The sequence below is a fragment of the Pipistrellus kuhlii genome, unplaced genomic scaffold (genome assembly GCF_014108245.1).
Source record: "Pipistrellus kuhlii isolate mPipKuh1 unplaced genomic scaffold, mPipKuh1.p scaffold_m20_p_9, whole genome shotgun sequence".
NCBI lineage: Eukaryota > Metazoa > Chordata > Mammalia > Chiroptera > Vespertilionidae > Pipistrellus > Pipistrellus kuhlii.
In genome coordinates, this window is record NW_023425595.1 from 28,229,183 (window position 1) to 28,252,788 (window position 23,606).

General features: G+C 47.7%; 1 protein-coding gene across 4 annotated transcripts in view; it reads left to right on the forward strand.

Moving 5' to 3' along the window:
* Positions 1-23,606, forward strand: part of DENND2B (DENN domain containing 2B) — a 148,586-nt gene that overhangs the window by 32,890 nt on the left and 92,090 nt on the right. For 2 of the 4 annotated variants that reach the window (XM_036427235.2, XM_036427239.2), the window contains exon 2: positions 16,553-16,641. The gene's annotated coding sequence lies outside the window, so the exon portion shown is untranslated. Of the gene's footprint in view, positions 1-16,552; positions 16,642-16,867; positions 17,373-23,606 lie in introns of those variants that run through there. The other 2 variants (XM_036427234.2, XM_036427238.2) reach the window with 2 other exon arrangements.

Below are 23,606 nucleotides of genomic sequence, written 5' to 3' on the forward strand. Positions count from 1 at the left end.
AGGTAGATGGACTTGAACTAAGCAGAGGTGGGGTGGACGGGTTCTGGATGTGGGAAACAGCAAGAACGCGGAGAGTGTGGCGCTCCAGGTCATGGTGAGTCACGCTCTGCCTTGGGAGTGCTGGGGCTGGTGGAGCAGAGCTGGAAGTCTGGACTCTTCTGCCTTGTGCATAGGAGATGGGAAGTGATGCAGCCGAGGTGGAATTTGTGGAAATCAATCTTGTAGGTGAAAGTAGCATCATTTTGGGGAGGACAGAGACTGGCAGGAAGGAGACCCGCTAAAGAGTATGGAACGTCAACAAGAGGAATAGAGAGGAAGGGGGTGAACCCTAGAGAATATTCAAAAGTGGAACAGGACTAGACATGGGGTATATTAAGGATGCAGCAGCAGGGAAAGCAGGGGATGCCAAAATTTCTGCTCGGCGAGTATATGTTTATGAAGTGCTTTGCACTTTTCAAAGCATTTTTCATTCAGTAAACTATCTCAGAGTTGCCTGATCTCTTAGAGTTCATCTCGTCTGGTTTCATTTTCCAGATGGGGAGATTAGAGCCAAGAAAGGGGAAGGTAATGCTCCCAGCACACTCAGCTGTTTAGCGGTGGAGATGGACCTTCTGTCTAGGGGAACTTTAAGAAAGAGAAGTGTGACCAAAGCTGGTTTTGCTCAATGGATAGAGCGTCAGCCTGCGGACTGAAGGTTCCCAGGTTCGATCCCAGTCAAGGGCATGTATCTTGGTTGCGGGCACATCTCTGGTGGGGGTGTGCAGAAGGCAGCTGATTGGTGTTTCTCTCTTGTCGATGTTTCTAGCTCTCTATCTCTCTCCCTTCATCTCTGTAGGAAGTCAATAAAAAAATATAAAAAAGAAAAAAAGAAAGAGAGTGTGGCAGGAGGAGTGTGGGGTCAGACAAAAGTCCAGTCTAATTGGGTGACATTAGGTGATGACCAATCTCTCTGAGTAAAATTAAGCTTTTTCAGAAGCATTCAGACCAGATCAGTGGTTTTACTACTGAGAATTTTTAGTTTTAGACCAGTAGGCAAGGAAGGTGGACTTCTTGGTTTCTTCTGGTTCCGAGATTCTTAAGAGTACAGGAAAATAACCTCCATGAGAAGCTTTGAGTTGGGTTTCGTGGGGGACTGTGGCTGGTTTCCAGTGTGGTGCCTTCTGAGGGTATTTCAAGAGTAATTCGACTCCACATGGTTTTCACCGTGTGTGCTGACTGCAGAATCTGACTACTGAGGAGGACAGCTCTGCTGTCAGCAGGCTGTGGCCAGGACAGTCGGAAGCTGGGAACTCAGAATTTGAAGAGTTACACTATGGCTCTGCTCTTTTTTTTTTTTTTTTAATATTTTATTGATTTTGTACAGGGAGGAAGGGAGAGAGATACAGAGAGTTAGAAACATCGATGAGAGAGAGTCATCGATCAGCTGCCTCTTGCACGCCCCCTACTGGGTATGTGCCCGCAACAAAGTTGTATGCCCTTGACCGGAATCGAACCTGGGACCTTTCAGTTCGCAGACCCACGCTCTATCCACTGAGCCAAACCAGTCTCGGCTATGGCTCTGCTTTTATCAGCTTCCTTTCCCCACCTCCTTTGACACATTCACACACACACACACACACTTTCCTCCATTCCCCTTTTCCTCTCTCCCCTTTTAAATATGTTAAAAAAAATTTTATTTTATTTTATTTTTAGAGTGAGAGGAAGGGAGGGAGAGAGGGAAACATCAATGAGAAATAAACATAATCTATCGGCTGCCTCCTGCATGCCCCCCACTGGGGATTGGCCTGCAACCTGGGCATGAGCCCTGACCAGGAATAAAAACAGTGACCTCTTGATTCTTGGATCGATGCTCAACTGCTGAGCCACACTGGCCCTTCCCTGCTTTTCTTGTCTCATTCCCCTTCCGCCTTGTCTATCATCTCCACTCTTGTATATCTTGTCTAAATAACTTCCTGTGTTGGAGCCACCTCCCCGCTTGCTTGAGCTCAGACATGACTATAGCGAAGCACCTTGTGGTATGGTTTTGTCTGCATTTCCTGAGGTGGGGACTGGCGCTCAGTGACCCAAGCCAGAATCTGGGAGTCATTCTGGACCCTTCCCCATCTCCACAGTCATCTTCAAATTCTTGTTTTCTATTAAAATAGCTGGTCCTCCCTCCCCGTGCCCATTCAAATTGCCCCATACAGCAGGAGAGAGAGAGCAGGGAGAGAGATTACGGTTGAAGAAAGAAAAAGAGAGAGGAGGGTCATCGTCAGTGTACTCAGAGAGGCATTTTGCAAACCTCCAAATTCCAAGTCAGAGTCTCCATCTTTGCCTCTCACACTTTTGCAGCTCCCTCCCTCTGGGTCTCTGACCCTCAGTGACTGCCTGGAAGCTGGGCTTCTGCTAGCAGTGTTGGAGAAGTTCCAAGTCTGGAAAGGAGCCAGCAATAACTTAGTAAGCAGTGGTAACTCTCTTGAGAGCACATGGGCAGAGTCAAGCCTCCTCTTCTTTCGGAGTCCTTCCTAGGTGGACTTTCCTTCCCAGCCGCTGAGGGCCTTTTCCTCGGAAGAAGCGTGTCCACTCATTACCGGCCGCAGATGATGTCTGCAGGGATGGAGCGTGCCTGCAATCTCACCCCCATCAGGACTCTCTCAGAGGGTTGACTTCCTTGGCTCAAGGAGGGCCAGTGTGCCCCGGGGATGGCCTCTGGAGTCCCACAGCTTGTGAGAAAGAAGGCTTCTGCTGGTATCTGCTGTGCTGGGGACAGCAGTCCTTGACCCTTTGTTCTGTTCACTCTGCCTCCCTCCTCCTCCCAGCCGCCAGCAACGTTGGCCAACCCGTTGTGTGGGGTATGGACAACCACATGAACCCAGGGTAAGATTCCTGGCATGGAGGGAAGGACAGGCTTTCTGAATTCTTTCTTTTCTTCAGAAGGCCAAGTGGTGCTCAACTATGTTCCTTGACATCCTGGGAGTAACACTCAGGAATTCCCCAAATGTGTTATTCTCAGACTTCCAAGCAAGCGTCCTCCTGTTTCTGTCCTTCAGGGTCTTAAATTACTCTCTCCTCTCCCTCCACATTCCTTTGTTTTTTCCTCTTATCATTTTACCCATCTTCCCTTCCTTGCAACCCAGGATCTGTTCCCCTTCCCCTCTCCCTACCCCCTTGCATAGATTCCTCTATGTATTTTTTTTTATTATTATGATGTATTGGTTTGGGGTGTACAGCTTAGTGTTTCGATGGTCATATACTTACATCGTGTCCCCGATTCCTCCATGTTAATCTCTAAGTGAATGCATGTTTATAAGCACCTCTTTTTTTAAGCACAAGTCAGACTAGCTCTATTCTATGTGAAAATGGGCTACATCTAATCCTTACAGAAATTAGAAATGTCTAGGTTCCCACCCTCGGGGAAAATAGAAATGGTTTAAAAAACTGCTACAGGACGGTGATGTGTGTTTATTTATTTATTTATTTTAAAATATATATATTTTATTGATTTTTTTTTTACAGAGAGGAAGAGAGAGGGATAGAGAGTTAGAAACATCGATGAGAGAGAATCATCAATCAGCTGCCTCTTGCACACCCCCTATTGGGGATGTGCCCGCAACCAAGGCACATGCCCTTGATCGGAATCGAACCCGGGACCCTTCAGTCCACAGATCGACGCTCTATCCACTGAGCCACACCGGTTTTGGCAGTGGTGATGTGTGTTTAGAATGACACTCATCTGTAGACCAGGGCCACCTTCATGTTCCTGGGATAAGCACTGGATTTTGAGGGACCACTTCTTCTCTCTTCCTCATTCTTCTTGAGTCCTTGGACGAAGCACCATGGTTTCCCATCATGGGAGATAAGCTGGTATGTATGTATGTATCCCAGTGATGCCTGGCCGAGCTGACTGCTGCATTCCTACTGTCTAATGTTTCAGCTACAGTCACACTGGAGTCCTTGCTCACCAACAGCTATCAGATGACAGCTTAGTATAGGAGGTTACAGATCCACAAGAATTCACTCTGATAGTTAAAAATATCACTTTGCAGTTCTGATCATGGCAAGCCATGGTTTGGGGAGATAAAGGGTACACATTGTTTGGATTCCTGAGCTTTTCTGGGTCCTCGCTAAAGCTCGGACGGTCAGAGCCCCACATGGGAGGCTCTGATGTGAGCAGCAGGAAGGACAGGGGGCAGATTAGGCAGGGCTCAGCTGTCTCTTTTTTTTCTGTGAGCGTTCTAGCCACAGGTCCCCAGAGATGACTCCATGGGGCTAAAAGTGGTAGTTTTCTATCTTCCTCTTCTGTAGGAGGACTCAAGAGCCTCGTGAACCGGGCGTGTTATCTTTATTTTGCAGTTTAAGGGGCGACACAGACTGGATTTTTTTTCCCCCCCCCCCCCCCTTCAGAGTACTTGCCTGAGATGTGACTAAGACTCCATTTACCCCCGAGTCTGCAAATATAGTGTGAGTCCCCTGGACACACTCTTGTTCTAACCGGAATGGAACGGAGTGAGACACGGACCTCATTGGCCTGAGCATTCCAGTCACTGATGCTCAAAGTCACATTGACTCATCCTTTGACTCATTTTGAACCATTCCTAGTGTCTTTCACCTATACCATTCTCATTCTGTTGTCCTGCAGTTTTTCCCCTTAGCTTGTGTAAAATGATATCTTTTGTCCTTTTAAAATGTCATGTTGTTATGGTTCTAGTTTGTGGAGGCCTTTTCCCCCCTGATTATCTCTAGTACATTAATTATCTCTCCCAATTCATTTGTCATATGCATTTTTGGTATGCAAGTCTTATCTAAGTCTTTGATGAAAAGGGTGACCACATGGGGTCTGGAGCAGATGGGAAGTGTCCAGGCTTCTAGGAGTTCAGAGCGCGTCTTCCTGGTTAGTATTGATCTGTTTTGCTGCACAGTTTGGGCCCTGCTGCTCTGAGTTGCCAGACCCTCCAGCTGCCTGTATATTTTTGTTTTATCCACAAGATCAAGAGAGATTTTCAGAAACCCGGATACATTGAGTCCTTGGCATTCATGCATTCTTTGATATATGTGTGTGCTTATGTGTGTGTTTATATGATATATAACATATACCACATACAAATATCATGTAAACATGTATGCATATTATATTTAAAACCCCAAACTGTTATTTATAGATCACTTGCTATCTATTGCTGAATGTTTTACATGTATCTCCTTTGTTCTTTACAATCATTCTGTATTTCATTAAGTAAAAGTAGTTGCTTTTTTTTTCTAAGCATGACTAGTACTTAATCTCCAGTGATCAGTGCTTCCTTCTGGGTCCTTGCCACTTGTCATAATTTATATACTCTGTTCTGGAGTTTTGCCTAAGACACTGCTAATTTAATAATTACTTACTGAGCATGTACTGTGTGTAAAGAAAGCGCTGCATTCAGCCTGTTGGAAATGTAAAGATGAATAAGAAATGGTCCCTTTACTCAGAAGATTAAAAATATGAAGGAGTGAACAGTGGTTTGGAGGGGAAGAGGGGGAAAATGAAAGCACACACAAGGGAGAGTCCTGAGTGTGGATGGAGTGAAACTAGCCACCTCCCAGTCCTAAGTGGCAGTCTTCAGAAGCCACAGTGGTGGTGGCATGTTCCATGTTCGAACCTCTTTACAAAGACAAAAGGTATCCAATGGACTGATGTTTTAAATCCTATCCCTGCACTTCGCTGGGAGTATCTTCCTGAGTTTGAGAGTGAGAAGAGGCAGGCCTGGGAAGGGTCCACTTTTTAAAAAAAATATATTTTTATTGATTTCAGAGAGGAAGGGAGTGGTAGAGAGACAAAGATCAACGATGAGAGAATCATTGATCGGCTGCCTCCTGCAAACTGGCTAGGGCAGCTTTAAGTCTTTCGTTTAAAAATGTTATTAGAAATAGAGAGAGTACATTTTTATATGTACAGCTTATTTTTAATTTTTAAAACATATCTTTAGCCCTAACAGGTTTGGCTCAGTGGCTAGAGCATCAGCCTGTGGATTGAAAGGTCCCAGGTTTGATTCCGGTCAAGGGCATATACCTTGGTTGCGGGTACATTCCCAGTAGTAGGTGTGCAGGAGGCAGCTGATCGATGTTTCTCTCTCATTGATGTTTCTAATTCTCTGTCCCTCTCCCTGTCCCTCTCTGTAAAAAATAAATAAAATATATTAAAAAACAACAACAACAACCCCAAAACAAACATTTTTAAATTGATTTCAGAGAGGAAGGGAGAGGGAAAGAGAGAGAGAAATATCAATGGTGAGAGAGAATCATTGATTGGCTGCCTTCTGCACATCCCCTACCAGGGATCAAGCTCACAACTGGGGCGTGTGCCCTGACTGAGAATTGAACCGTGACCTCCTGGTTTGTTGGTTCATGCTCAACTACTGGGACACGCTGTCTGGACTATATGTACAGTTTTTTTATTTGTTTGTTTATTAAATGTAAATGCTCATGTACCTATTACCCAGCTAAACACTACTATTAGCTTTGAAATCTTCTATGTGAATGCATGCATTCATTTAAGAAAAACCTATATGTTAAATAGTAGAAGTAAAATAGTAACAGTGTAAAGTATTAGAGCTTAGTAAAAAGGAAAAATGGCTAGCATGTGATTATTGTTTTGGTATAATTTTTCTCTCTCGCTTGTATGGGTTTTTGCATTCTTAGTGCAGTTATAGCTTTGCTATGCATAATTAGCATTGTCAATGCTGTTTAAGTCTTCGCAGTCATCACTTAACGTTAATGCTTAAATAAGTGACACATGCAGGTGCTGTAAATTCAAAAGGTATGAAAAGATGTGTAGTGCAAACCTTTCACCTTCCTTTCACCTTCTCTTCTCTTACTCTAGAGCCAATCACTGTACCTGTTTGTGGGTTGTAGTTATCTTTTTAATGGCTGCACAACAGCCCATCGAGTGCAGTGTTTTTCGGCATGCAGGCCATCTTCACTAGTGGGTTGGGAAATCAATTTAATGGGCCTCTAACAAGCATTTGTTTGTTAATGCAATAGAAAGTAGCAGAGAGCATCACACATAGTAAAGCTAACTGTTATTTTGAGAAACCTTTTAGGTTCAGTTTTATACACACGTGTACACACACAGGTTCTCTCACACATGCAAACACTATAATACAGTATAAAATGTATTTTTTACTATGAGTCATGGTTAAAACCATGTGAAATATACCAGTGTAATAATGATTGGCATGGAGGTTGTTTCTATGTTTTCATTATTATAAACAATGCAGGGAACTTGCATTTCCCCCTCATATTTGGAATTTTTTTCTTAGTATAACTCCCTAGAAGTAAGGATATTGTGTCAAAGGATAGGAGCATTTTAATTGACCTAGCCAAGTTACTTCCCAAAAGCTATGTCCCATTTCCTATTTAATACATGACATCTGGACTTTGTTCAGCATAGGTTATTTCAAGCACAATTTTTTAATGTGCATTATATATGTGATACATATTTTCTTAACAAAATGTGATAATCCCCCCTCCCCCTCTTAAATAATATTAAGTGAACATTTTCCTGTTTTACTAAACATTCTTCAACAGCCACACTTCTCATTCAGGGGCAGCTTTTCTTGGATGTAGGGTGTGAAGGGTGCCTTCTCTAGTAATTCTCACCCACTGTTATGATTTATATCATATATACTTTTACTTATTTATCTTTAAATTGACTTTTGGAGAGCATTTTATTTTTCTAAAGTCTCATCTGATGATATGTTTCCATTGATCTTTAGAGAGAGAGTGGAAAGGAAGGAGAAGGGGGAAGGAAGACAGGAAGAGAGAGAGAAAGAGAGAGAGAGAGAGAGAGAGAGAGAGAGAGAGAGAGAGAGAGAAACACTGATGTGAGAGAGCCTCATCCATTGGTTGCTTCCTGCATGCACCCCGACAGAGGCTGGGGATCAAATCTGCAACCAACGTAAATTGACCAGAAATTGAACCTGAGACCTTTCAATCCCTGAGACAATGCTCCGTCCACTGAGCCAAACCAACCAGGGTGAAAATTTTTTATCTCTCTATATAAAAGGCTAATATGCAAAGTGTTCCCTTGGGAGTTCGACCTGGAGAACAGGAGTTGGATTGCTCACTATGACATGCGCTGGCCACCAGGGGGTGGTGCAGAATATGGTGGGTATCCAGCAGCAGCAGCAGCAGCAGCAGCAGCAGCAGCAGGGCACTGAGGGAGTGAGGGAAGGAGGAGGTGGGAAAGAGGGGAAGGAGGAACTGCGTGGGCGATGAGGGAAGGAGGAGGCAGGGAGGAGGGGAACCTGATTGGCCCTGATTGCCAGCCAGGTGTAGGAACCCTACCTGTGTACACATTTTGTGCGTCAGGCCTCTAGTTTTTAAATATCGATAATTTTACATTTGCAGAAAAGTTGCAAAGACACTTTCCCTAATACTATATAACTACTAGAGACCCAGTGCATGAAATTCATGCACAGGTAGGTTCCCTAGAGGCTTCCAGCTGCCAGCTGGGGCCTGCTCTACCATTCTGCCATGGTCCCGCTCTTGTCCAGGCCCATTGGGGCAGGCAGTGCCTCCGCTGCGTCACCGACGCCTGCCATGTTCTACATTGCCCCCAGGTGGTCAGTGCACGTCTAATTCCTGGTTGGTTGAACTCCCACCCGTAAGGACAATTTGCATATTAGCCTTTCATTGTATAGGATGGTATCATTATCAACGGGTAGTAGGTAAAGTAGGGTCTTAACTAGAGACTTGATTTGGATTTCATTAGTTTCTCCCACGGAGGTCCTTTTTCTATTCCAGGGTCTAATGCAGGATATATCCCACAGTATAGTCAGTGGGTATATCTTTTAGTCTCCTCCAGTCTGTGACAGTTCCTCAGCCTGTCCTTGTCTTTTATGACCTTGACACTCCTGAGGAGTGCTGGTCAGGTACTTTATGTAATGTCCCTCAAGTTAGGTTTGTTTGATGTTTTCTCATGATTACATTGAGGTCATGGATTCGGGGAAGAACACTACAGAGATGAAATGCCCTTCTGAGCAGTTCCTGTCAGGAGTATGTGATGCCAACATGGCTCATTGCTAGTAATGCTTTGATCACTTGGTTAAGACCATGTCTGCCAGGTTTCTCCTCTGTCATTACAGTTAATAAATATTCTAGGAGAGATACTTTGCAATATCCTATTTCTCTTTAGATTTTTACCCACTAATTTTTGCGAGACAAAACTAAAAGCAAAGAAAAAACTTACATACCTTCTTTTGCATTGGTCTAATCAATGAGATCACTGAAGACAGGGTTAGTAGCTGGTTCTCTTTTTTTCTCATGCACATTAAGATAAATATAAGAAGATTGAAAATATAAAATGTTTGTCCATAGTCATCTTGTATACACACTACACCTTGAAAACCCTGGACCACTCTGCGATGTTAAGCACCAAATCATTTAAGTTCTAAGGAGATATTGCTGATCTCTTATTAATTAGAGTGACTTGCTTATTAGTTGGTATCATTAGTTTATATATTAAAAATATGTTAATGGACCTTTGTACAGAGCCCTAAACTAGGATTCAGAGTTAAGACCTAGTTCTTCCGGAGGACTATTAAGGCTGGAGAGAGGATTAAGCTGAATAAGCCACAGTGCACCAAAATGCAAGGCAGTGAGCACAGCTCACACTGGAGTAGTGCTTGTTGCAAGGAGCGCAGGTAGGGATGGGAGTCCAGGTCAGCCCGGGACAATCAGGGAGAGAGATAGAGGAGGCGACAGTTGGGTCCACATTCCCCAGGTTTGCCTGGAATTTATTCTGTGGCATACTCCTTTCCCAGGCTCAAGGCATTTTCTTGGCTATATCATGGAAAAGCCATCTGAGTCCACACTCCCCTCAGTACTCATCTGCTTCCCCCCACTTTGTGCCCTACCTCCCTATTCTGAAGCTTCACAGGTTAGGATCTTGGTTGAGCTCAGAGTTCTGAGCCACGTAAGCACGAGGAGCCCATTACACAAGAGGGAAATGGTGCTTTATTTTTTATATATATATATATTTTTTTTGGGGGGGGGGTATTTCTTTAATTTTATTCTTATTTGAGTTTGCAATAATTCAAGGAAGGAAGATGCCCATAATAGATGGATAGACTACCATACCACAGATATATTATATGGCAAGGAAGCCCAAATACTGAAATACTTTTTAAAATATATATTTTATTGATTTTGTACAGAGAGGAAGGGAGAGAAATAGCAAGTTAGAAACATCGATGAGAGAGAATCATTGATCAGCTGCCTCTTGCACAGCCCCTACTGGGGATGTGCCCTCAACCAAGGTACATGCCCTAGACCGGAATCGAACCCGGGACCCTTCAGTCCCCAAGCCGACACTCAATCCACTGAGCCAAACCGGTTTCGGCCTGAAAGATTTTTTAAAATGTACTTCATTTGGCGACTTCACTGATAGTCTCCATGCGGAAGAAATGGTGCTTTAGAGGGGCCGGGGATTGCCTCCTCGGTACAGTCTTGCCTGGCCCCAAGGCTGTGTTTGTGTGGCCCAAGTGTTAACATGCTCGGATTTCAGGGGCAGTGGTCAGAGGCCTGTGGATCTGAGAAGTTCCAGGAAGGTAGCCCACAGTTGAGCATTGTGACAGATACTCTATGAGACTGGATCGAGCCACTGAGTACCTGTGTCCTGGGATCTGAACTTTGAGCTTTGCGTTGAGAGCTGAGCTGAGTGGGGGTGAACTCGGGCTGGAAGGCTGGCAGACCGCCGGAGAGCGCTGAACCCAGCGCTAAGATGTCCCGTAACCGTTTCTCCACCGGGCGGTGGGATCTATTAAGGGATAATTATAGTCTGAATCCCACACTTTTCTAGTTTGGAGTCTTAGGCTTGGTTGGTGGGTCCGGGAGGGGGGATTTGGGAGGGTGAGGGGGTGGAAGATGGGTGGGAGGCAGGTGGGATTAGGACAGGAATAGGACCTGAGAGATTCCCTTCCACACATGCCAGGACTTCGGCATGAATGGGCATCTCTCTGTTTTCCCAGGAAGGCTGTGCATGCGAGCATGTGTAGCAGTAGCCAGCACTCTGGAGGTCCTGCCAGATGTGGCTCTCAGACAGAGGACTGGGCTTGCCATCTGGAGGGAGACATTTAATTCATTGATTAAAAAGGCCCTCGCAGTGCCCATGAAAAGAGTGTGCTTGATTTGCAGGAGGCAGATTGTCTTCCAAGAGAACTTAGTGCCAATTCTCCTGCTTTGTTAGGGTGGCTTTGTGTCGGAAGATGGCTCGGTGGGAGTCCCTGGCCGAGCCTTAGTCTTCTTCCAGGCAGTTCCCTGGCCATTCCCTGCCCTCCACATCTCGTGTTTGGCGCCTCTCTTCTCCAGGCAGGAAGCCGGACTCCCATCTTTTCCTCGAGGAAAGGCTGCCTTTGTTGATGACAGGCTTCTCTGTGATCCTGGGCAGATGAGTCCAGAGCCCCAAGCCAGGGGCTCTGCTGAGAGGGTTAGATGGAGGCTCTGCAGCCCCTGAAACAAGCTCTCTGTGCTGCTTTGGACTCATTCGGAAAGCACTGGGACTAGGTGACTGGGACTAGACCATCCCAGCTAGAAGGACCCTTGGAGAACAGCTGTAGTCCCAACAACCCTCTCCTTATCTGCAGGAAGTCTGTAAGGGGGACAGGGACTTGCTCCAGATCTCAGCACCTAGAAAGCAGGACCTGGGCTCCAGGGTGCTGACTCCCTCCTGGGTTTTGAGTGCCCTGTCCACACTGCCTCTCAGAGGTGGGAAAGGAAAATCAAAGTCCTCAAAGGGCTCTAGAACAAAAGCTGCCTGCTCACACGGCAGCCAGAGTCCAGGGTAGAAGAATTGGGCAGGACACATGCTGATTCCCTCTACTTGGGTAGAACTGGGTGTCTTCAGGCGAGACGCTGCTGAACCCCAACCTGATGGGCGTGGGGAGCTAGCCTCTCCAGAGGATCTGAAGTGCTGTTGCATCTCAGGCATTCTAAGATCCAGCCAGTGTGTTAAAACAACAGCTCACTTTTCTTGAACCTTCCTTTAATCCCCAAAGGAAGGAGTGACTTTAAAAGATTACTTCTGCTCCTCTGTTTTCAGGTACAGAAGAATTTCAGTTGTTTTATTATTATTTTTAATCCTCACCTGAGGCTACTTTTCCTGAGTTTTAGAGACAGAGGAAGGAGAGGTGATGGAGAGAGAGAGAAAAAAAAGGAGAAGAGAAGAGAAGAGGAAAGGGAGGGAGGGAGGGAAGGAGGGAAAGAGGGAGGGAGGGAAGAAAGGTGGGAGGGAGGGAGGGAGAGAGAGAGAGAGAGAGGGAGAGAGAGAGAAACATTGATGTGAGAGAGGAACATTATTGAGGAGGTAATCAGTTGTTTTTAAAGAGAGAAGGAAATACGATAAAGTCTTCTAGTGACCCATGTCTAGAATCTAATGATCACATTCCAGTAGATATATATTCTCTTGGTACAACATAAGTCTATCCACCAAAATTCCCTCATCTTATGGAGAGGCCCCTGTTTCTGTGTTGTTGTGTGTGTGTTTAGGCTTTTTCAGTGATTCATTTATCTCCCTCACATTAATTGATTGTCCACTGTGCATGAAATACTAACATGGATAAAACTTACGGGGTTCATGACTGTGAGGGAGACAGGGGCACAAGTAACAGTGATAACGTGATGTAAATACCATAATAAAGGCGCCTTCAAGCTGCTGTGGCTTGCAGCGTAGACATTCTGCCAGGAGACCTAGAAATGTTTCACAGAGGACGTGTTAACCGAGTTGGGCGTTGAAGGTAACCAGGTTTTGCTGGCTGGGGGAGGAGAGACTCTCAGGTAGAAGTAACGGCTGAGAGGTGAGGGCCGGGAGAGGAACATGCTGTGTTCGGGGCACTAGGCGGTGTGCTGCGGCTTGCCTAGAGTGGGGTGGTGGTGGCAGGGGAATTGTGGGCAGGAGATGAAGCCAGAAGGGGCTTCAGACTTTGTGGAAATGTAGCTCATGAGAGGGGCTTGGACTTAGGCACGCTGCTCCTGCTGTTATTTAGGCCTCAGTATCCCTGCCCCCCTACCTCCAGACAATAGTTTTCAAAATTTCTTTTCAGTAACGAAAAAAGGTGTTTTTCTCCCCCCAAAACTTTTACGCCCGTCTCCGAATTTTTAAAACATAAAATTATTTATTTAATATATTTTATTGATTTTTTTTTACAGAGAAGAAGAGATAGAGAGTTAGAAACATCAATGAGAATCATTGATCAGCTGCCTCTTGCACACCCCGTACTGGGGATGTGCCCGAACCTAAGTTTACATGCCCTTGACCAGAATCGAACCTGGAACCTTTCAGTCCGCAGGCCGACACTCTATCCACTGAGCCAAACCGGTTTCAGCTCTTATTTATTTTTTAAAGTAAAAATGTATTTTCTGTAAGCACAGTGACCTGCCCAGTGGAAGGGAACGTGTTTTTGTGCCTGAATGGAGCTGACCCGAGCGGACCTTCTCATCTATGGGAGTCGGGCCGTTCCGTTCGGTTTGGCGCTGGCGCTGGCGGTGGAGGGCCTGTGAGCGGGCACTCTGGTAACGGGAGAAGCTGTAAAAGCCGGGAGCACGTCCTGAGAAGAGTGACCTTACCAAGGAAGTTCTGGGAAACAAACCACAGGGAGACTTTACAGGAATTTCCAACGGAGCCCAGAGGCAGAGCACATGAGGGAAGGACATGTAATTACAGTTTGTTCATCTATGAAAAGATAGAGTGAGTGACATGAAATGGCTGTTCTCTAAGTTTCTCCTTCCTGTAGGATAGAAAGAAATGGGATTTTATGCATTCATCTAAGCAAATATTTAGTGAGTGCCAGCTGCGAGGTGGGCCCTGTACTAAATACAGGAAATACGGTGGTTACCCAAACACAGCCCAGGCGCCTGCTCCTACGGAATCATGGGGGAAGACTGACATGAAGCAAGATAGTGCACAAATGGGCAAAAACAAACCATGGCGAGTGCTGTGAAGGATAAGTTCTCATTCAGATTGGAGGACCGTGGAGGAGTTCCCTGAGGAGGAGAGAGGCAAGTCAAGGCATGGTGAGTAAGCGTCAGCCAGGCTAAGGCGGGTGTAGGGGAGTGCCCCACGCGATGGGGAACAACCTGGAAAAAATCTGGGCGTTTTGGGGAAACTACAAGAAAGCCTGTGTAGCCAGCACACAGCTGGGGGAGGGCAGGAAACGTGCTTGGAGGAGGCTAGAGAAGGATCGGGCTGAGCCTCAGAAGTCCCGGTAAGGATTTTGACTTTAATCCTAAGTGCACTGGGAAATGACACAAGCTGGTTTAAAGGGTGATTCAGACGGCTTCACAGGGAAGGGAGTTGTGAGGGCAGGAATAGAAGCTGGGCCAGTTGGGAGGTTTTTACCATAAATAAGGGGAGAGACTGGGGTGGCATTGGAGGAGCAGAGAAAATGGACAGGTGAAAGATGTATTTTGGAAGTAGAGTTATTTGGAATTGGTAAATGGGTTGGATGTGGGGGGAGAGAGGTAGAGACGGTTGTCTCCCGGGTTGCTGGCACAGTGTGCCTGCAGGCTTCTCAACGGGCACTACACCGCATAAGGCTGTAAGAGCCCTACCCTTCAGGACAGGTCAGGTAGGATCGATCTGCATCCAGCCTCACAGAAGCCCTCTCTGTATAACCCCAGTATGCCACTAGGGGGAGCAGGGCCTGCATTCTCTGTCAGGTCTGGAGGGCTTTTTGAAGTTTTAGATTGCTTTCAAGACTCACTTGTACCAGCTTCAGGACTCGGCCTTGGCCCCTTGGCCCCTCATTCTTCTTGGGAAAATGCCTGGCATATGGCAGTTGCTCGGGAACTCTTGGTACAATATTATATCGGTGATAATGTGGATAATACCTTCTTTTAGAAACGATGGGCATCACCTCTGCTTTCTCAGTACGGAGACTGGCCAGTGGACTGTGCTTGTGGAAGGTCAGGAGGAGAACCTGACCTGGGTTGGGATGAGATGCCTGTTGGGAGTGGGAAGAAGGAAAACCTGAGTGATTCGATGGCCTTGCACTTGTTTCATTCTCTCTTCCTTTGCAGACTTGGGACCCCAGGGCCTGTGAGGGATTTCCAAGGGGCACTGGGGGTCAGGCTGGGCATTTCAGTGGGTAATCGGGTGTGCACCCTCTTTGAGGCTCTGTGTCTTCTTCTTTGGGGGGCGGTGGAGGGAGAGAACAACTCTTCCAGGGTTTTGTTGTTTGTGGTGAAGAGCAACTGACTTTCACACATTAACTGTTTGTACGCTCATCTCAGCCCTATCAGTTAGGATAGGTTTTATAGATGGAAGCTGAGGTTAGATGACTTGCCCAGTTGCACAAGGCCTGGTGGTTGAGCCAGGCACTGCCAAGGCCTTCTGACTCCTGCCCTGCCCGGTGCTCTTGGAACTAGTCTGCTTAATATATATGGAAGGGAGTCCGAAGGCTTTGGAATGATTTCTAGATCAGCGGTAGCTAATCTTTCAGGCCTCCAATCAGTGACTGCTGTTCTAGATCTGCTATTTTCTGGTTCTGTGACCTGGGTCAAGTCATTTGACCTCTCTTGTATTTTTAAAAACAAAAACAGTTGAATTAGTACGATAATACCAGCCCTAACTTTCAGGCCTATTGTGTTGAACAGATGAGTCAAGAATTGTGAGAGTATTTTGGAAAAAAATATAAGATAATTTATAGCTATAGAGCAGGACTTTTTGCCTCTAAAATGTGCACCAGTACGTCCACATCTCATAGGTGCTATCATAGAGTCTTCAGACTAAAAGGTCAGGCCTACGTCACCATTACTCAGAAAGATTCTCTAGGCAGTTGCTCAATGGTTAGAGCGTTGCCCTGTGGACAGAGGGTCATGGGTTTGATTACAGTCAAGGGCGTGTACCTCCATTGCAGGCTCAGCATCCAGCCCCAGTTGGAGCCTGTGTGGGAGGCTCCATCTGGGAGCCTCTCTCCCTTTCTCCTTCCTTTCCTTACCCTTCCTTCCATTCTCTCTAAAATATCAATGGAAAAAAATATCCTCGGGTGAGGATTAACAACAACAACAAAAAGATTCTCCACCTTCCCCTGGGTCCCAGCCTTGTATCAAAAAAGTTGTTAGTTTGTGAGATCACATGGCAGTGCACTTTAGCGGAAAGGGCACTGGACTAGGTGGCAGTGGACTGTTCTCTCCTCTCAGTTCTTCAACTGCACAACTAGCTTTGTAATTGTGGACTAAACATTTGATCTTTCTGAGCCTCAGTTTTCCCATTTATAAAATGGCAGTATCGGTCCAGTACATTTCAAAAGGTTTTGAGGATCAGACCAAATAGTGCATGTAGAAGAAGGTTACAAAGCATAAATGCTCATAAACTTAGAGGGCTTGCTGTGTCCTAGGCACTGTGCTCCCTCCTGGACAGAAGTGATACTGTTACTGGCCATGACAGCAGCTCACAGAAAGCCTGAGCTGTAGCTGCAGGCTCAGAGCAGGGAAGAGAGATGAGGATATGTGTCTGTCACCTTTGCTGCTTGGGCTACGACTCTGCACTTCCCCAGGACTCTCACCGGTCCTGACGTAGTGTCTTTCCTCTTCATTGCAGGAAGATGAGAGACTGCTTGGGCACCAGCACTAGTATCATGAGGCCCTGCACCGGTTAAAGCCACCGCCACGACCTGGGCAGGCAGCAAGGTAAGCAGAGAGGCCAGTCCAGGCGAGCTCCTGGGATGTGAATGCATTTCCGCCTCAGCTGCTGCCCGGAAAATCCCAAGTGCACAAACAAGTCAAGGCAATGCATCTGGGTCCTCCTGCCCGTATCCAGGACCCAGAGGAAGGGCTTGCTTCCCCTCCAAGTGCTCCAGCTACCCCCCCCCCCGCCCCCCCCTGCCCCGGCCAAGATTCTTCCAAGTTATAAAAAAATGAGACACTGGAGGGGAGGAAAACAAGTCCACTCACTGTCTTCTCCCTTCTCCCCACTGAGCTGTTTAAGCAAGTTCCCAGGAGCAGCCCAGAGCCTTGTTTGACTGGACGGGAGGTAGGAGGAGTGGAATGCGTGCAAAAACCGAGCTGATCAAAAGACAGTGCTGTTTCATGGAAGCCTCCCAGAGCTAGAGAGTGGGGGGGCGGGGGGGGGGGGGGAGAGAGAGAGAGAGAGAGAGAGAGAGAGAGAGGGAGAGAGCACAGCAAGCGAGTGCTGGCGAGAACAGGGTCTCCATGGCAACTGGCCTGGCCGGCTAGCAGGGCTCTGCTCATTTGGCTGGAAGGAGCACCAGGAAAGGTCAGAGGAAGGCGCTGTGGGAAGCTCGCAACAGGTATCAGAGCTCCAGTGAGTGGATTTGGGGCCCCCGGGCTCCCTGACAGACTGCGGTGTGAGCCAGACTCTGCCGAGAATGGAGTGGGCAGGAAAGCACCGGGACTCCCAGGTAAGGTCTGCTCCGGGCCGGGCCGTTTCCCTCCTGCCCTGACCGTGGTCTTGGGCTGCTTTCTGGAAGGCAGGCGAGTGTCTGTGCTCTCTGCTCAGGGCTGGGGGCTCGGGAATGATGTCATGCTCCCACAGTTGGATTCTATTAGCTCAAGGAGGGAGGGATACAGCCAGTTTTCTTGACTTTTGCAAGTCTAGCTGATCTCACTCTTGCTGAACCTCAAGTGTTTAGACTTCACTATAGAAAAATCATCTTACTTTTATTTAGAACAAAGGCTTAGGATATTTTACAGGAAGAATCTTATGTAGAAAAAAGTGAGTTTTCATCACGCCAGCATTGTGTTTATAGTTCTTACATGGAAACTCCGGTGTCTTTTGAGTGGCTCTGTTTTGTTCTGTGAACACTGTCTGTTTTGTCTCTTGATGCTGCTGTGTCTGACCTATAATGAAAAAAAAAAAAAAAAGGCAATTAACTCAGCTAGGAGCCTGTGGTGAGTCGCAAGTCTCTGTGGAGCATTTATTTGCACAGAAGGACTGTCTCAGGATATCTAAACGGGTCGGTGTGTGTCTGTGTGTCTGCCTGTCTGTCTGTCTCTCTCAGGTAGCTCCGTAAGAAGCAAGCTGTCCTCCCTCATTAATAAGGTCCATCACAGGCTTTCCTTAAAGATCTGTTGGGGTGGCAAGGGTACTAGAGGACGGGTCTTGGGGTTGGAGGGTCTACAGAGAGGTTTCTTAACCAGATATCTCAGAGTGAGCCCTCGGGGACAGCTGCCAGGAGCGAGGCTGCCAGGGGAGACATGAGGGGCTGGGGCTGTGTCGACGGATTCCCAGGGTTAATATTTTAACCGGATCTCAGGGCACGCAGTGTGCTCCTGCTGTTTGTCCTCTGTTTTGGTAAAACTTGTTCTGACCTAGCGGAGGGCTGTGTGGGGACCGCAGTGTGGCCTAGGAGAGGAGACACGTGAGAAAGGCAAGGTGAAGGGGTAGCTAGGTTGTCAGGGGTCTTATTAGGAGGACTAACGCAGAGGGCACTCCCTGCAGGGGAGACCCACCAGAGGACGTGCCTCCACCCCAGCCATGCTGCGTCTTACGCACCCTGGACCTCAGGCGACTTTGGTTTCTCTGTGGGACGAAGGAACAGCTGCTGTCCTGGCTCTTCATTTTTTCTTGAACTTTCTGAACAGAATGTCTTTTGTATTCTGGCAAACAATGAGGGGGCCTTCTGATTCATTCCGGGTCAGCCTGCCAATGCAAGCACTGGCCGTGCCCATTGTGGGCTCCCTGAGTGTGGACGTGTGTGCGTGAATGTTGTGGCCTGCGGGCCCACAAGGGCGAAGTCAAGGGCCCTGAACTTTAGAGGGGCCACTTCTAAAGTGAGGCCCCTTTTTACCGCACTCCAGGGGTCCCTGCTCGGTTGAAGTGTGTTGTCCTGGGGGAGGGGGATAATGCTGTTGGTTGGGATGAAAGCGGAGCGTATGTATGGGTTGGAGCCTGTGAAGCAGGGGGCCCTTCGGCGGGCAGGGCGAACCCAGGGTCTCAGTTCTCCTCCGCTTGCGTGGTTTATGGCTGGGGCCCCTCCATTCTGTCGCCCCACACGTGGGAAGATGCTAGCAGATGATCTTTCTTTGGATGTTGCAGACAGTTAACGGATCTACGGTGAGGAGACTTGAGTCCATGGCCAGGTTCTTAAGGTGGACACAGGCAAATCCCTTGACCTCACTGACTTCAGATTTATTAGCTGTGGGACGGAAATAATGATAGAACTGTTTCTCAGGATTGTTGGGGGGTGGGGGGGAGAGACACACACATGAGATAATTTCCATGAACGTAATTTTAAACAAGTCAAGACCTATTCAGTGTAAGGTGAGTTGAAATTTGAAGGGCGGCCCAGCTCTCTTCTGGAAAGTCACTGCCTCTCTGCTCTGGTCTCCCCCTTACCAAGCACCCCCCCTCCCTTCTGCATTTATAAATAAAGATGAGAAAAACCTTAGAAGACTTCTTTAAGATGTTGAAGGAAAAATACAGTGCTTTCTTGGGTTGGGAAGTTGAGAAAGAGTGGTGTTCATTGTAGACTTTGAGTCTTATGAATGACCTTCAGAGATGACCCTTTCCTTAGGTCGCTTGCTTGACTTGTTTTAGTACCAAAGAAGGGGATTCCAACAGACTCCTGGCTTTCCCAGTGTCCCATGGCTACCTGGCAGGTATGCTGTCATCGATGTCAGCAGCTGGAGGAGAGGCTGCTGCCTGCCAGGGCTGCTTCCCTCATCTGCTGGGTTCTGCTGGGGAGACTGTGTTGCGAGGGCAGGGAGGCCTCTCTCTCCTCTGCCCTCCTCTCTCCTGCTCTGGAAGGCCCCTGGGGGGCTGGGCAGCCCTTTCAGGAGCTTGTGTGGCTAAGGCTTAGAGAGAAACAAGAAAGAAAGAAACAAGGAAGTGGGAATTCCAAAGGCAGAGATACTTGATATGCCCTGGGGCTGTGCCAAGGAACAGACTTGAAGGGGAGGGGAGATGCCAGCCAGGGCACTCCAGATCTGTCCTCAGGAGTCTGAAGGGATCATGGTATACTAGGTGGGAATACAGGGAGGGGCCGGGCACCCACGGGGGGCCTCAGCTTTTGTTGTCAGAACAAGAACCCTGCCAGCCATGCCCTGGAGTGGTGTCTGGGAAGAAGGCCCCCCCCCCCCCCTCCTCCCTCAAAGACCCAGAGTAGGCAGATTTTTTGTATTTTTTAAAAAACAGTAGAGCCCTGTTCCCAGGTGAATCCTGTTGCCTCCACAGCTTCTGGGGCCTGCAGGAGAACTTGTCCCCAGCGTAGACTGGGGCTCCCTCTGTGCCCAGGCTTTGTCAGTCCAGCTTCCCAGAGCTAGGTCACAAGTCGGATCCCTCCATCTTCCTTAAGGAGCATTCCTGTTCTCTCTCTCTTCCCCTTCCTCAGCTCCCCTTCCTGCACACTCTCCCCCTGGGCTCCCTCCTCTCTAAAATGAGAATGGTCAGTTACCCAAGGAAGTTGAAACTTTGAAATACCTTGGAGGACAGGCCAAGAGCATCCTTAATTCTGGGGGCTCTGCTCCTGTCCCTGGAATGAAGGGCTTGGGTGCACAGTTTGGAGGAACACTCCGGACTGCAAATGTCCTAGCCATGGGGCTGGCCTGGAACCAAGAGAGGCTGCGATCCATTCTCCACCCCCTCCGCTTCTAAGACCTGTTTTGGGAGAGTTCTGCCTGCACCTGAGGGAGGTGGGAGCCTTCCAAAGCACCTCCCTGCAAGCTGCTGGGACTGAGAGACTGAAGATCATGTCTTCCTGTAGCTTCTCTTAGCTGTTCCCTGAGAGACTCCTAATGTCCAGTGTGGGGCCCAAGAGAGTTTCTTGAGGCGGCCAAGCAAAGGGAACATGTATCGGAGCCCGCGGGAGGCCAGGCAGCATCCCTGCAGGGCTCTGGGTTCGGATTGGCCCCCCTTCTGTGCTCTGCACCGGCTGGGAGGAGAGGATGTTTAGGGCTGGTGGGGGAGGGGGAGGGGAAATCGGCTCCCAGATAATTGAGTTCTTTGAGTTAGAGGAGCCATGGAAAGTGGAGAAGGGGCCAGGAGGGCATGAAAGAAAAAAAAAAGAAGAAAAAAAAAAAAGGCCATCTGGCATTGTCTGCAGGGATTTCTCTCCAAAGCCTGTGGGAAAACGCGAATTAGTGAGTGCCTTATTCTGGGGATGGGGAGGGAGACTCTGCCTCTATTTTATGCGGGGGAGGAGACGCTGCGAACATGTGTCTCAGTAGGTGGATGGGGGGAAATGCTGGGGACATCTGTCTTAGGAGAACATGCCACGGAATATTGTGTGATTGAAAAAACCTGGGGTCTCTGTTTCTAGGCCCTAGAAAATTGTTTGGGGTGTGTGTGGTGTGAGTGCGTGTGTGTGTGTATGTGAGTGTGTGTCTGTGTGTGTAGGTGTAGGGGAGAGGAAGATGTTACATGAGTCTAGACTACATTATTGAAGGATTTTTCCAAAGATCTATTCCCTTATTTTTTTTGGCTCCGATAGACTGTTGTTGAAGGGCTGCTGAAATGATCACAATGTCCTCCTCATGTAAAAACTGCCTGATCGTTGATTGTACTTTCCTTATAAAGGGCGGAATTATATGCAAATAGGGTATGAGGCCTTCTCAGCCAGAGCTGACCTGTTCCTCAGGGCTTGTTACGAAACCACCCACTTTCCAAAAATCTCGACTCTTGTTCTGAGAGACTTGTCCCTGAAGGGGTTTGTGTGTGTGAGCTGGAGATTCCCAAGCACTGTTTGGGAAAAATGAGATGAGGTGAGGGTTATGGAATCATGATCTGGAACAGGAGGAAGACTACTAGAAGGAAACAGGGAGAGGCCCTGGGAGAAGGATTGGAGAGAAGACAGTTCTCAGGGCAGACAGGGGTGATAGAAAGAAAAGGGTTACCTGGGTGGACCCAGGAGGCCTTCACAGTTGAGCAGAAGGCTGGCCTGACTCCACGGGACTCAGGGAGACAGTGCTGTGTAGGTTGTAACAAATCCTGGGAAGACCGGGGTGGGTGGGGGTGCCTGGCATGGCGATTGACACTCCTGTTCATTTGCTCTTGGGCTTGGCAGCGTCTCTGGTGCCCATATGCTGTCTTGGTCTGTTCACCCATTTCGTTTCACCCATTTAGTCACTGAACACAGAGGATCTGGGCCAAGAGCTGGGTAAGATCTAAAAAAGTATCAAGTGTGGTCCTCATGCCCATATATGTTGTAGTAGATGTTGTGGTTCTTTCCTCCCCAGAGTGGGCCTTGGTGTGATTAAGAGAGGAGGAGAACAACCAGAGATCTGCCCAAGTGTTGGGTTTTGGTGGCAGGGTTAATGACTCATGCTTTAGGCTGGGAAAAAGAAGGAGGGTCCGACACTCAGATGCTGATGTAAAGCATTTAAGGCACGGTCTGAATGATGGAAGGGAGCCAACGAAAGGACTGGAAATATGAGGAGGGCGAGGGTTCTCGGCCTGTGTCAAAGCTTTTCTGAGAGTGTCAGAAGATGGGGTGTGCGGGAGGGGGGTGATAGGAAAAGGGAAATGGGAAAATTGGAAAGAAAATTATGAAGTCGCCTGGGTTTTACAGTAGAACGACTTCACTTCATGGAAGGGACTGATTTTTTTTTTCTTTAAAAAATATATATATTTTACTGATTTTTTACAGAGAGGAAGAGAGAGGGATAGAGAGTTAGAAAAATCAATGATGAGAGAGAAACATCGATCAGCTGCCTCCTGCACACCTCCCACTGGGGATGTGCCCGCAACCAAGGTACATGCCCTTGACTGGAATCAAACCTGGGACCTCTCAGTCTGCAGCTGACACTCTCTCCACTGAGCCAAACTGGTTTCGGCAGGAACTGAATTTTGATGCGCTCACTTGTGTCCTGGAACACAGGCCCCTTTATGGAGTTCTGATAACCGAGTTGTAATAGATTACTTTTAAACGAATCAATCTGTAATGTGTTTGTTTCACTGGATGATCAGTGAGTGCACTGTGCTGCCTTAGAGCAGCTCTGATGGAACCATCTGCACTTCATATGAGTCTTTTGCATTTGATGTGGTGCCGTGATTAGATCTGGAAATCAGGGGCCTTATAAGCCTACATTTAGAACCTGACAGTACTGCTTACTAACTGTCTGACCTTGTGACCTTGGGCAAGTTATTTAATCTCTCTGAGTCTCAGTTTTCTGCGAGGCATCTGTAAAATGGATATAGTGATAGTACTCAGCTTGTTGGGGTGTGGTGATGACGGCATGAAATGACATCTGCCATGCTCTCAGCTCAGAGCCTGGCCCAGGGTAGATGTCCAATGCTTTCCATTATCATTACCAACTTAGAGCAGCATTTCCAAGGGAGCAAGGCTGGCACCTCTTAATCAGGCTGGGGTTCCTGTGCTGGGCAAGTCAAATCAGATTCTTCTTGTAGTAGGAGTTTTTCTTCATCTTTCTATCAATGACCCAGGAGTGTCTCTGAAGTGGTCCTTCTCCAACCAGCTTCACAGGCTCAGCTTTATCAGCCTGTAGGATGCTAACCCTTAATGGTCAGGGGAGACTAGGCCTGCTTCTTGCCTGCCCCTTTCCTGTTGGCCAGCCCCTGGGGGCTCCTGCAGTCCTTAACCCAGCACTGGAGGCCCTTCGCCAGCTGCTCCTAGTACTCTGGACACATCCACTCCTCTCTCCACTTCCATGAATTCCATGGATGTCTCCTCCACCAC